The sequence below is a fragment of the Podarcis liolepis genome (assembly GCF_965112155.1).
Source record: "Podarcis liolepis genome assembly, chromosome: 5".
NCBI lineage: Eukaryota > Metazoa > Chordata > Lepidosauria > Squamata > Lacertidae > Podarcis > Podarcis liolepis.
The window spans coordinates 51,614-64,766 of NC_139556.1; the positions used below are offsets into that span (position 1 = coordinate 51,614).

General features: G+C 53.2%; 1 long non-coding RNA gene across 1 annotated transcript; it reads left to right on the plus strand.

Annotated features, from left to right (window-relative positions):
• The first annotated feature begins 8,059 nt into the window (after positions 1-8,059).
• On the plus strand, positions 8,060-10,940 carry LOC310706441. The gene is made up of 3 exons (XR_014525884.1): positions 8,060-8,354; positions 9,256-9,341; positions 10,760-10,940. It is a non-coding gene; the product is annotated as an uncharacterized lncRNA (long non-coding RNA).
• Positions 10,941-13,153: the final 2,213 nt, after the last annotated feature.

Sequence of the window (13,153 nt, forward strand, 5' to 3'; positions counted from 1 at the left end):
GTCACCGCCAGGAAGCAGGGAAGAGGAAGGGAGCCAGGGGGGAAGCGCTGGCAGCTCACCACAGGAGGGAGGACATGAGTCAGGAGTGGCCACACCTCCACAGGAGGGAGGACATGAGTCGGGGATGGCCACACCTCCATCGGGGAGCGAAGAAACGGTTGAGAGGAAAGTGGAAGGTTGGGCGCGCGCGCCAAGTTCAAATGCAGAGGAAGGCGGCGCAGTAAGCAGCCCCGAAAGAGAGCCAGGTCCTAAAGCCCGGCGCAAGGAGGCAGGAGGGTCTGGGTCAGCGTCAGAAGAATCCCGGAAGGAAGAAGCCCCGGGGGGTAGAGGGACCCAGAGGAGGACAGTCAGGAGGAAAAGGTGGAGCAAGGCTAGGATATTAAGTTGGTGCACACAGGGCGGAGACTCAGACGGAGCTTCGCCGACCTAGCTACTAGGCGTAGAGTTGCGCGCAGCAGCGTGAGAATGGAAACTGTAATTCAATAAAGACTTTTACTTAATGACCGCTGGCTAGCGTGATCCTCTGTGAGCTAGGATCTTCAAGCAGCTCTGACAGTAAGCTCCGTCTCCACTTGTGGGCATCTACAGCCTCGAGGAGGGGAGAGACACAGGTGCCTACTAGCAAGCTCACGAACGGCAGACGACATGACGGCTGAGCAGCAGATAGAGGAACTCAGAAACGCGGTGGCACAACTGAACGCCGAGGCTCTAGCATCCAGGAAGAGGGAGGAGGAAGCAGCCGCAGCCTGCAGGGATCTCCAGGTCAGGTTAGACGTGCTGACAAAGCAGACACCCCGGCAGGAGGGCATTGGGTTGGCGAGACGGACAGGCGGGCTGGTCTCTCACTTCGATGGGAACCTGCAACAGTATCCCAACTTTAGAGCCGACGTACTGTGCGCACTGCAACTGCTGCATAAAGACTTTAGAGATGAACAAGAGAGAGTGGGGTTCATCATGTCCCATCTGCATGGGGATGCGAGAGCATGGCTACGCAATTTATGGAGAGATAAGGATCCGGCGCTACAGAATGCAGATGCCTTTATTAAAGCAATGGATGGGTGTTTTTTATCAAGTATTGACGTGGATCTTGCACGGAAGGAGGTGCATGGGCTGAGACAAGGGAGGGCCAGCGTCAGGCAGTACCATGCCCGCTTTTTCGCCTTGGTCAGTGCCCTGGAATGGGACAGAGATTCGGCTCCAGTAAGAGACCTCTTTTGGGAGGGGCTGCATAACTCGATTAAAGATGAGATCGCCAGGGGGGAGAGACCCCGAACCACCCAGGAGGTCGTTCAGAGGGCACTGGCAGTGGGGGTGAGGCTGGAAGGACGTCCGTGGAACAGGGACGAAGGGCGTGGAGGGCGCGAACCAGCCGGGGGCCCCTCCTTCTTTCCCAGGGAAGCAGCGCGGGCGCAATCCACGCCTCCGCCAGGAGGAGGAGCCGAACCTATGGAGGTGGGAGGTGCAAGGGCTCAGTCAGCAACCAGAGCCCTAGCACCAGCAGCAGTGAAAGCGAAGCCTCCTAGAGGGAACAGGAAGTGTTACGTCTGTGAGGAGCCAGGGCATATGGCGAAAGAGTGTCCCCAGAGGCCCCACAAGCTCACTGCAGCCTCAGCAATGGTGACTGCAGCAACACAGCAAGGAGGACCACAGCAGGGAAACGAGGCTGTCTGGCTGGAGGAAGAGGCACTGGGGCCCAGCCAGACGTGTTAGTGACGCAGTCCCCAGCGATTTTACAGCCCGTGAACCCCCTCCCGCCCAAACCAGTAGTGAGGCTCACAGCGTCTCTCCAACTGCCCAATGGAATCACCATGGACGTGCCAATCACCATTGACTCAGGCAGCAATGCGGACTTTATAGGGCAGGACTTTGTCGACAGGCACGCTGTGCAGTTGCTGCCGGCCACACTGCCCCTGCAGGTTGTCACGGTGGATGGCAGGGAGCTGCTCGGGGGGCAAGTGGTGAAGCAGACGCCACCAATGGTGATGCGACTTGGGAATCACAGAGAAATCATCAGCTTCAACGTCACTCGACTATCTGACACGCCCATTGTATTGGGCATGAGTTGGCTGGACAAGCACAGCCCAGCGATGGCTTGGTACCAGAGGCAGCTGACCTTCGGCTCTTCCTTTTGTGCTGAACACTGCATCGTGCCCAGGCAGGAAGGAGAGGAAGAGGAGTCACAGCTGCTGCTAGGCACGCTGCAAGCGATTCCACACAAGTACGCTGAATTTTTGGAAGTTTTCTGCGAGAAGGAGGCAGACAGGCTACCCCCTCACAGACCATATGACTGCAAAATTGACCTGCTGCCGGGGGCGGCGCTGCCTAAAGGGAAACTGTATTCCATGTCAGAGGACGAACTGCAGGAACTCAAAGAGTTCATTGACCATAACTTGCAACGCGGCTTCATCCGGGAGTCCAGGGCAGTGGGGGGCAGTCCCGTATTCTTTGTTAAGAAGCGGGACACGCCCCAGAAAAGACTGGTAGTGGATTACAGGATTTTGAACAGTCTGACTAGGCCATCGGACTTCCCCATGCCCCGTATTGACGACCTCCTCGCAAAGGTACGGAAGGGCAGAGTGTTCACCAAGTTGGACCTGCGGGGGGCGTACAACCTCATTCGCATGCGGGAAGGAGATGAGTGGAAGACAGCCATGTTCACGCCACTGGGGACCTACGAATATAGAGTTATGCCTTTTGGATTGCAAAATGGCTCCCACGTTTTTCAAGCGTTTATGCATCACGTGTTGGCGGGACTTCTCTACAAGATGTGCGTCTGTTTCTTAGATGACATCCTGATCTTTTCGGAGTCGCAGCAGGAGCATGACGGACACGTCAAGGAAGTGCTGAGCAGGCTAAAGCAACATAGGCTCTACGCCAAGCTGGAGAAGTGCCAATTTGACGTGCCGGAGGTGGATTTTCTGGGCTACAAGCTGTCTGACAAGGGGCTCGCCATGGACAGCGCCAAGGTTCGAGCGGTGTTGGATTGGAAGAGTCCGCGCAACCGGAAGGAGGTCCAACGGTTTGTCGGCTTTGCGAACTTCTATCGCAAGTTTATCAAGGGCTTCGCGATGCAGACAGCGGCCATCACTGACACGCTTAGCTCCAAGAAGAAGAAGTTCGTTTGGACAGCGCAGGCGGAGCAGTCCTTTCAGGCACTCAAGCGTCTCTTCGCGTCGGAAGAGCAGCTGCTTCATGTCAACCCCAGCAAGCCAATGAGGGTGGAGACAGACGCCTCGGACAGAGCCGTGGGGGCGGTCCTGTTGCAGAAAGACCCGCAGGGGGTGTGGCGACCGGGAGCGTTTTACTCCAGGAAGCTCAGCAAGTCCGAACAGAACTACACCATCTGGGACAGGGAGTTGCTGGCCATTCACGCAGCGTTCAAGGCGTGGAGGCACTTTCTGATCGGCGCCAAGCACACGGTGCAGGTTTGCACGGACCACAAGAATCTAGAGCACTGGCGCACGGCACAGTTCCTGAACCAGAGGCAGATACGTTGGGCTGAGTTCTTTGCAAACTTCGACTTCCGAATAGAGTATGTCCCGGGGGACACCAACATCATGGCAGACGCTCTCTCCCGTAAGCCACAGTATCTGGAGGACGCAACGCCAGCGGCCGCCATGCACATCTTCGCACCAGCAGTGTGGGCGTGCGCCGCGGCGACCGTGGACCTAGAGGCGGTGCGACGTGCGTTGCAGGAGGACTCCTTCGCACAAGCAAAGATGGCAGAGGTGCAAAGGGGCAAGGCAGCGGCCGACGGTTTCCGGCTACGAGATGGATTGCTCATCCGAAAAGGGGCCATCTACGTGCCGGGAGACGAACTTCGAGCCAAGGTGCTGCAGCAGCTGCACGACGCGCCCACGGCCGGGCACTTTGGCAAGGAGAAGACGGTGGAATTAGTAGCCAGGGATTTCTGGTGGCCTGGAATGAGAGGGGAGGTCGCAGACTACGTGGCGAGGTGCGACACCTGCCAGAGGGCCAAACCAGTGCACAAACCGCCGGCCGGACTGTTGGAACCGCTGCAAACTCGGGTCGAACCTTGGGAAAGGGTGGCTCTGGACTTTGTCACGGATCTGCCCAGCTCAAGGGGCAAGACGGCAGTGCTGGTGGTGGTGGACCTGTTTTCCAAGATGGCGCATTTCATTCCGTGTGCGAAGGTGGCCACGGCGGAGCAAACCGCCAAACTGTTCATAGACCACGTGTTCAAGGTTCATGGTCTGCCACGGTCTATTCTGTCCGACCGGGGGCGGCAGTTCATCTCGAATTTCTGGCAGAAGCTGATGGGCTTCCTGAACGTCAAGATCAACCTGGCGTCGGCGAGACACCCGCAGACCAACGGGCAAGCGGAGCGGGTCAATGCCATCATGCAGCAGTACCTGAGATGTTATGCAAATCAACAGCCTGCAACGTGGGTGGATTACCTACCGCTTGCCGAGTTCGCCTACAACAACACGAAGCACGTGTCCACGGGGGTCACGCCGTTCTTCGCCAACAACGGGAGGCACCCCAGAACCTTCCCGGGACTGGAAAGAATGGGGGAGGGGGAGCCGCAGACAGCAGATGCGTTCGCGTCGGAGCTGCAGGAGGTCCACGATCAGCTGAGGCGCCACCTGGAGCTGGCCAAGCACGCATACAAGGTACAAGCGGACAAGCACAGAAGGGTTGGAGAAGAGCTCCACGTGGGAGACTGGGTTTGGTTAGCAGCCCACGCAGTGCCGGCCAGGTCGTTGGCCAAGAAGAAACTAGGGCATAAACAACTGGGGCCCTACCAAGTCGAAGAGCAGGTCAACCCGGTAGCTTTCAGACTGGCACTTCCGGAGGGTTCCAGAATGCATCCGGTATTCCACAGATCGGTGCTCACTCCCTACAAGGCACCGCACAGGTTCCAGGAACCCGGAACAGCGCCGAGTCCTTTCAGAGACAGAACAGGGCACGCGGAAGTGGCACAGAAGGAGCGCATCAACGAAGTCACTGAGATTTTGGACTCCAGATGGGGGGAAGAGGGGGTAGAATACTTTCTCGCCAAGGAGGGCACCCCGGCCAGTGCGAACAGCTGGGTGCCGGGCTACGCCTTGGACGAACCTCTCCTCAAAGACGAGTTTCATGCCCTCTTTCCCCATAGACCTATGCCAGCAGAATATTTTGACGACTGGCTTTTCACGCCCACACTTTCGGCCAGCACTTTCCGGGGGTTCGACTCGGACGAGGACCCGACACAAGACGTCCGTTCCCCGGAGGGGTCACCCTCGGGATCTGCATCAGAACCCTCGTATTGGTGGGATGATAGGCCAGAGGAGCAGTGGCGCAGACGGTGGCTGGAAGGCCCAGGACGAGCAACACCGACAGGAGGAAGTGAGGGAGAGACGGACATGGACGTTTTCGGGGACGACCCTGGTTTCGAGCACGGCGGCACAGAGATGGAAGCGGAGGTGACTGTCGTCGACGAGAGCGGGGAGGAAGACCCGGGAGACTTCAGATGGAGGCCTGCCACGGGAAGCGACCGATACCCGACGTTCGTCCCTTTGCAACAGCAGCCCCCAGCTCCAGCACCGGAAGGAGGGGAGGGGGGAATGGGGGGCTTCGAGGGGGGGATGGATGTCAGGGGTTTAGGAGCAGAAGCACGGGCAAGGGAGGAAACAGAGAGCGAAGGGGAGGAGGCAGAAGAAAAGATGAGTGACGACGACGACCCGAGATCTCCCAGTCTTTCCAGTGAATCAGAGGATTCACAGAAAGGAGCACCAGTGGCGAGGGCAAGGGGGGAGTCTAGGGGGGCACCCCAGGAAGACAGAGCCAGAGAGGACTCAGGGGGGAGCAGCTGGAAATCGGGACCAGCGTCACCGCCAGGAAGCAGGGAAGAGGAAGGGAGCCAGGGGGGAAGCGCTGGCAGCTCACCACAGGAGGGAGGACATGAGTCAGGAGTGGCCACACCTCCACAGGAGGGAGGACATGAGTCGGGGATGGCCACACCTCCATCGGGGAGCGAAGAAACGGTTGAGAGGAAAGTGGAAGGTTGGGCGCGCGCGCCAAGTTCAAATGCAGAGGAAGGCGGCGCAGTAAGCAGCCCCGAAAGAGAGCCAGGTCCTAAAGCCCGGCGCAAGGAGGCAGGAGGGTCTGGGTCAGCGTCAGAAGAATCCCGGAAGGAAGAAGCCCCGGGGGGTAGAGGGACCCAGAGGAGGACAGTCAGGAGGAAAAGGTGGAGCAAGGCTAGGATATTAAGTTGGTGCACACAGGGCGGAGACTCAGACGGAGCTTCGCCGACCTAGCTACTAGGCGTAGAGTTGCGCGCAGCAGCGTGAGAATGGAAACTGTAATTCAATAAAGACTTTTACTTAATGACCGCTGGCTAGCGTGATCCTCTGTGAGCTAGGATCTTCAAGCAGCTCTGACAGGTGTCTTGAGTAATTACCTGGTTATAGCAATGGTTCATCTGAATAAATTAAGTTTCCAACCCATTGCTTTGTCGCCTTTTGATAGCCTAACAAGAACAGGAAAAAGGAGACATACCTCACCAGCATAGAAGCCAGGAGGCTCTAGCCTACCCCAATCAAATAAATAAAATTATTCAAGTATATTTTTACTGTACTGTACTGTGGTGGTTACGGGGGATGAGGCCAAGCCCCACTTCGGTGGGTGTAATATATCAGGAGTGGGTTTTTTAAAAAATGTTCTTATATGTTAATGTCTTTCTATTGTTTCCCTTTTACCTTCATGACTTTTCCGACATCTTCTCTTCTCCCTTCATCACGCGAAGTTTCCTCCTCCTCCTCCTCCTCCTTTTCAGAACAGGAATTCAGCAGAGCAGACCTAAGAAATATCAATAATGTCAATTATTTTCACAAGAAGGGAATGAGGGTTCCCCATCAAAGCAAACATATATGTCTAGCCCAGATTCAAATGGAAGAAAGAAACAAGTGGGAAAGGAGCCTCCTCTCCCTAGGAGCCATCATATGGACTAACTGGAAGAAATGTGTTTTTCTTCTTTATTTTTTCTTGTTTATTCTTGTTTCTTCTTTCTGAAGCACTTCCCCAAGAATCACATAATGGTGCATCTAGCTGGAAGGGACCCCAAGGGTCATCCAGTCCCACCCGCCGCAAGGCAGGAATCTGCGAAGGAACCACAAGGGTTCATTTAATAATAATAATAAGTAGAGGAATTGGGATCTAGAGGAATTAGCTGGTTACAAAAGCACCGCTTCAAGCAGCTTCCAAAACATTAAAGGCGGCCTGAGGGGGAAAGCAATGGAGATCTGCACTTTATTTTATATAAAAAATAAATTATTACCATTATCACAGTCAGTTACTCTGGAGTTGCTTCTCCCCCAATTCCAATATATAAAAATAGTATACTGCTAAGGCTTGGGGGGGAAGAGGCTGTGTCCCACTTGGGTGGCTGTGATTTAGAATAATAATAATTTAACATTTAATGATATTAATAATGTATTGCTATTTTTTTAAAACCGACAAAACATCATACACTACAAACTTCCCTCACCCTTTTATAATAACAATAATAATAATAATAAAATTAAATGATAATAAGAATGTATTACTCTTTCCCAGGCACCAAGAGAATTTTAAAAAACGATAAAACGACAAATTTCCCTCACCCTTTAACAAGAATACGCATTACAATAATGATAACAATTTAAAAATGAAGGATAATCCTCATTTCTTCCCCTTCCACAACAGAATATTAAACAATTCGACAAAACGTAATATATCCCAAACTTCCCTCAGCCTTTTCTAATTATAATAATAATAATAATAATTTTAAAAGCAATGATGATAATCCTTTATCATTATTTCCCGCCCGCTCCCAACAAAAGAGTCTTAAAAACTCGACCAAACTCACGCGCTTCCCTCGAGAAAATGGCGAAGGAGACGCTGAAGAGAAAACGCGCCCAAGGCATGGCCCCGCCCACAGCCCGACCTGGGATTGGCCCAGAGGCCGACCTATCGCCGCCGAGTTTACTGCTGCTGCGGCTGCGGGCGCGTGCTTGGAGCGAGGGGGTTCCTAGGGCGGCCATTTTGGGCCAGGGCAAAGGGACTGGAAAGAGGGGGGAAGAAAGGGCAGAAGACGCGCCACCGCCGCCATGTTGGTTGAGGGCCTTCGACGGCGATAGGTCGGCCTTTGAGCCAATCCCAGGCCGGGCTGTGGGTGGGGCCAGCCCTTTCCCGCTTTTTCTCCTCCCAGCTGTTTCTCAGCTGCTTCTCCTCAGCTCTTTCCCACGCCCGGGACGCCAAGGCAGTTTTGGCGCCTTTTTATTACAATAAAGGATTATTAGCAGTACTTTTAAAATTATTTTTATTTTTATTATTGGAAAAGGCGTGGTGAAGTTTGCAATACAGTATGTTTTGTCCCGTTTTTAATATTCTGTGGGGAGCAGCTGGGGAAGGGGAATAAATGAGGATTGTCCTTCATTTTTAAATTGTTATCATTATAATTATAATGGTTATTCAGCTAAAAGGGTGAGGGAAGTTTGTAGTATATTATGTTTTCCCATTTTTTAAAAACAATACTCTGTTGGTGGCTGGAAAATAGTAATAAATTATTATTATTAAATGTTAAATTATTATTATTATTATTATTATTATTATTATTATTATTATTATTAATCACACCCACCCAAGTGGGACACCCTAAGCCTTAACAGTATTGTATTTTTATTTATTCGAATTGGGGGGAGAAGCAACTCCAGAGGAACTGGCTGTAATAATAATAATTCTAATTATTATTTATATAAAATAAAACTTCACATCTCCATTGCTTTCCCTGTCAGGCTGCCTTTAAAACTGTATTGGAAACTGTAGCTGAACAGTGTATTGTTCAGATGAAGCACTGCTTGGTTTTGTAACCAGCTCATTCCTCCAGATCCCAATTCCTCCACTTATTATTATTATTATTATTATTATTATTATTATTATTATTATTACAAAATGAACCCTATTGGTTCCTTCGCAGATTCCTGCCTTGCAGCGGGTGGGACTGGATGACCCTTGGGGTCCCTTCCAGCTAGATGCACCATAATAATAATAATAATAATAATAATAATAATAATAATAATAATATTATATGATTCTTGGGGAAGGGCTTCAGAAAGAAGAAACACATTTCTTCCCGTTTGTCGTCTGCTGGCTCCTTTCCCACTTGATTCTTTCTTCCACTGCAATCTGGGCTGGACATATTCGATGTCTGCTTGGACGGGGACCCCTCTTTCCCTTCTTGTGAAAATAATTGACATTATTGATATTTCTTAGGTCTGAATTCCTGCTCTGAAAAGGAGGAGGAGGAGGAAACTTCGCGTGACGAAGGGAGAAGAGGAGGTGGAGGAAAAGTCATGAAGGTAAAAGGGGAAAAATAGAAATAGAAATTAACATACAACACATAAGAACATTTTTAAACCACCCCAGTCCTGATATATCCCACCGACCCCCCAAACAGTACAGTACAAATCCAGTAAAGTGTTTGTATTTATTTGATTGGCACCTCCTGGCTTCCCCCATGTTGGTGAGGTTTGTCTCGTTTTCCTTTTCTAAAGGGGACAAAGCAATGGGTGGGAAACTTAATTTCTTCCGCTGAACCATTGCTTGAACCCGGTACCATATTTTTGGCTCCAGAGGACGCCCGTTTCCTCCCCTAACAAGGAAGGGGAAATGTCTGTGCGTCTTGTGGGGCGAAGCCAGCCAGAGCTGAGCCGGGAGGAGGGAGGGAGGGAAGGGGATCCATGCAGCGGATTCCCTCCTCCCAGGCTCCCTTTGCAAAGCGGGAGGGGAGCCCCTTACCCTCGGGTCAGCAGCTCCTCTCCCACTTTCCTGCTTCCAATCTGAGCGGAGGATCCATGGCTCCGCTTCCTTCCCTCCTCCGTGCTTGCTTGGAAAGGGAAAGGGGGGAAAGGGGGCAGGAAATAGATGGCGGGCAGGAAGACACAACCCCCCTTGGACCACTGGAAAGGCCACCTCAGCCTCCCCAGATTCCCTCTGAGGCGGCCAGGCTAATCTCGAGGGCCAGAAGAGCTGGAAATTGCATGGACTGTTTATTGAAAGACGAAAACATGCGCAGACGGGAAAGACAGCCTCCCAGGGTCCTGGGCACAACCCACGCTGGATATTCACACAGGGTCCATGGGTGGCATTGGCAGCTGGAGGAGCAGCCTGGTGAAAGAGCAAGGCCTGGTTTCAAGCTGAAGATCAGCTCTTTCGGGGTGGCCTCAAACAACCCTTTGGCTGCAAGGGGAATTCCCCCTCCCTTCATTCAGGGTGTGCCTGCCCTTTCCCCTAAGCTGAAAAAGCACCTTCAAGAGGGTGATGGGAGGCGACACGGTCGTCTTCCAGATGTGCAAAGAACCGCCCTCGCCACGCTAAACGGGACAGAAAGCCTCACACAGATCTGAAGCATAAATGGGAACCTAGGAACCTGACCCACTGCTCCATCTAGCTCAGTAATGTCAACACTGACTGGCAGCAGTTGGCCAGAGTTTCAGGCCTGGAGAAGCCGGGGATTGAGCGTGTGGTGTTCTGCAGGCAAAGCCACTGAGGTTACAGCTATTCCCTTTAAAAACAAACTAAGATTGTAGTCCCATCTGCCTCTGCTCCAACGTAAATCGGAGCCAGGGCACACAATATCAGTTTCGGGCATCTAAAACTATGAAAATGGGCTTATATACCTTGAGTTTCTGACGCTGCTCAACCGCATACTCAGTCAAATGTGGATGCCAAACAAATGAACTTTGTGGTTAACCCTGAAGCCTGTCTCTTTCTCTAGAATGCGTCTGATGGGCGTTTGCGCTGCCTCCCTTGGTTCTCTCGGCCTGATGCGTTTTTAGGCTTGGCTGGTCCTGGAGTATTGCAGTTGCTCTGGCCATTTCTCCGGCTCATTCTTGAAACAGCCTGGAGAGATCTCCTGTAAGTCCCACTTCCTCTGGCAGTAGTAATGGCCACACGGGGGCGCTGTTTATTTTCCTATTGAGGTCTATTCCAGTAATGGCCACACGAGGTCACTGTTTATTTTTCTATTGAGGTCTATTCCAGTAATGGCCACATGAGGTCACTGTTTATTTTCCTATTGAGGTCTATTCCAGTATTGGCCACACAGGGTCACTGTTTATTTTCCTAAATAAAAAAATTCCTTCCTTCCAGTAGCACCTTAAAGACCAACTAAGTTAGTTCTTGGTATGAGCTTTCGTGTTGGTCTTTAAGGTGCTACTGGAAGGAAGGAATTTTTTTATTTTGACTATGGCAGACCAACACGGCTACCTATCTGTAACTGTTTATTTTCCTATTGAGGTCTATTCCAGTATTGGCCACACGGGGTCACTGTTTATTTTCCTATTGAGGTCTATTCCAGTAATGGCCACACGGGGTCACTGTTTATGTCAGGGCTGCCGCCCAGTCCCAGCTCACATAGGACCAAGTCAGCCAGCGTTCAGTTTCAAAGAGTCTTTATTGGATTACAGGTTCCATTTCCAAACTGCAACGTGCAGCCCTACTTCTTCTAGGTCAGAACGACGAAGACCCGTCTGAGTCTCCGCCTCTAGCGCACCAGCTTAATACCCTAGCCTTGCTCCACCTCCTGCGCCTTTCCTTCCGTCTCTGGGTCCTCCTGCCCCCCTGGGTCTCTCCCTTCCTACTCTCTTCTGACGCGGACCCCCCTGACCCTTCCGCCTCCTTGCGGCGGGCTTTGGGACCCGGCTCACTCTCTGGGCTGCTGACTGCGCCAGCTTCCGCTACATTTGAACTTGGCGCGCGCGCCCAACTCTCCACTTTCCTCTTGATCGTTTCCTCGCTCCCCGAGGTGGGCGTGACTACTCCTGACTCATGCCCTCCCTCCTTCTGAAAGTCTCCGGAGCCCGATATCTGGTCCCCTTTTCCCCGCTGCTCCCGGCTGGGCACGTGGGTCCCGATCTCCAACTGCTGCTTTCTGATCCCTCTCTGGACCCTTCTTCCTGGGGTGTCCCCCTGCTCTGCCCCCTTGCTCTGGCTGCTGGCGCTCCCTTCTGGGAATCCTCGGACTCGCTAGACAGGCTCGGTGATCTCGGGTCGTCATCCCCACTCATCCTTCCTTCGTATTCCTCCCCCTCGCTCTCTGTCTCCTCCCTTCTCTGCGTCTCTGCTCCTGAACCCCTGACATCCATCCCCCCCTCGAAGCCCCCCCTTCCCCCCTCCCCGCTTTCAAGGGTGGTTGGTGGGTGCTCCGTCATCACGGGAGTGAATGTCGGATACAGTTCGCTCCCCGTTGCTGACCGCCAACTGAAGACCTCCGAGTCTTCCTCCCCGCGTTCGTCAACGGTGGTCTCCTCCGCCTCCATTTCGGTGCCGCCGTGCTCGAAACCAAGGTCCTCCCCGCAAACGTCCATGTCAGTCTCTGCGTCTGTCGCTGGACCCGGTGTCTCCTGCCACTTCCGGCGCCACTGCTCCTCTGGCCGATCGTCCCACCAATACGAGTTGTCGGACGCCGAACCCTCCGGTGACCCCTCTGGGGAACGTGTGCGCGGTGCGGGTTCCCCTTCCGAGTCGAAGCCATGGAACGTGCTGGAGGAAAGCGTGGGCGTGAACAACCAGTCGTCGAAGAAGCCCGCTGGCATAGGTCTGTGTGGGAAAAGGGCATGAAACTCATCCTTGAGCAGGGGTTCCTCCAAGGCGTAGTCCGGCACCCAGCTATTAGCACTGGCCCGGGTGCCCTCCCTTGCTAGGAGATATTCTACTCCGTCTTCCCCCCATCTGGAGTCCAAAATCTCCGTGACTTCGTTGATGGGGTCCTGCTGTGGCAATCTTCCCTCCTCCGTCCGCTCCGGAGACTGACTCGGTGCCGTTCCTGGTTCCTGGAACCTGTGCGGTGCCCTGTAGGGAGTGAGCACCGACCTGTGGAACACCGGATGCATCCTGGAACCCTCTGGTAGCACCAGCCGGAAAGCCACCGGGTTGATCTGCGCTTCGACTCGGTATGGACCGAGTTGCTTGTGCCCCAGCTTTCTCTTGGCTAACGATCGGGTCGGCACCGCGTGGGCTGCCAACCATACCCAGTCTCCCACTCGGATCTCCTCGCCCACTCGCCTGTGCTTGTCAGCTTGGACCTTGTATGCGTGCTTCGCCAGCTCCAGCTGCCGTCTGAGTTGATCGTGGACCTCTTGCAACTCAGATGCGAAGGCGTCCGCCGTCT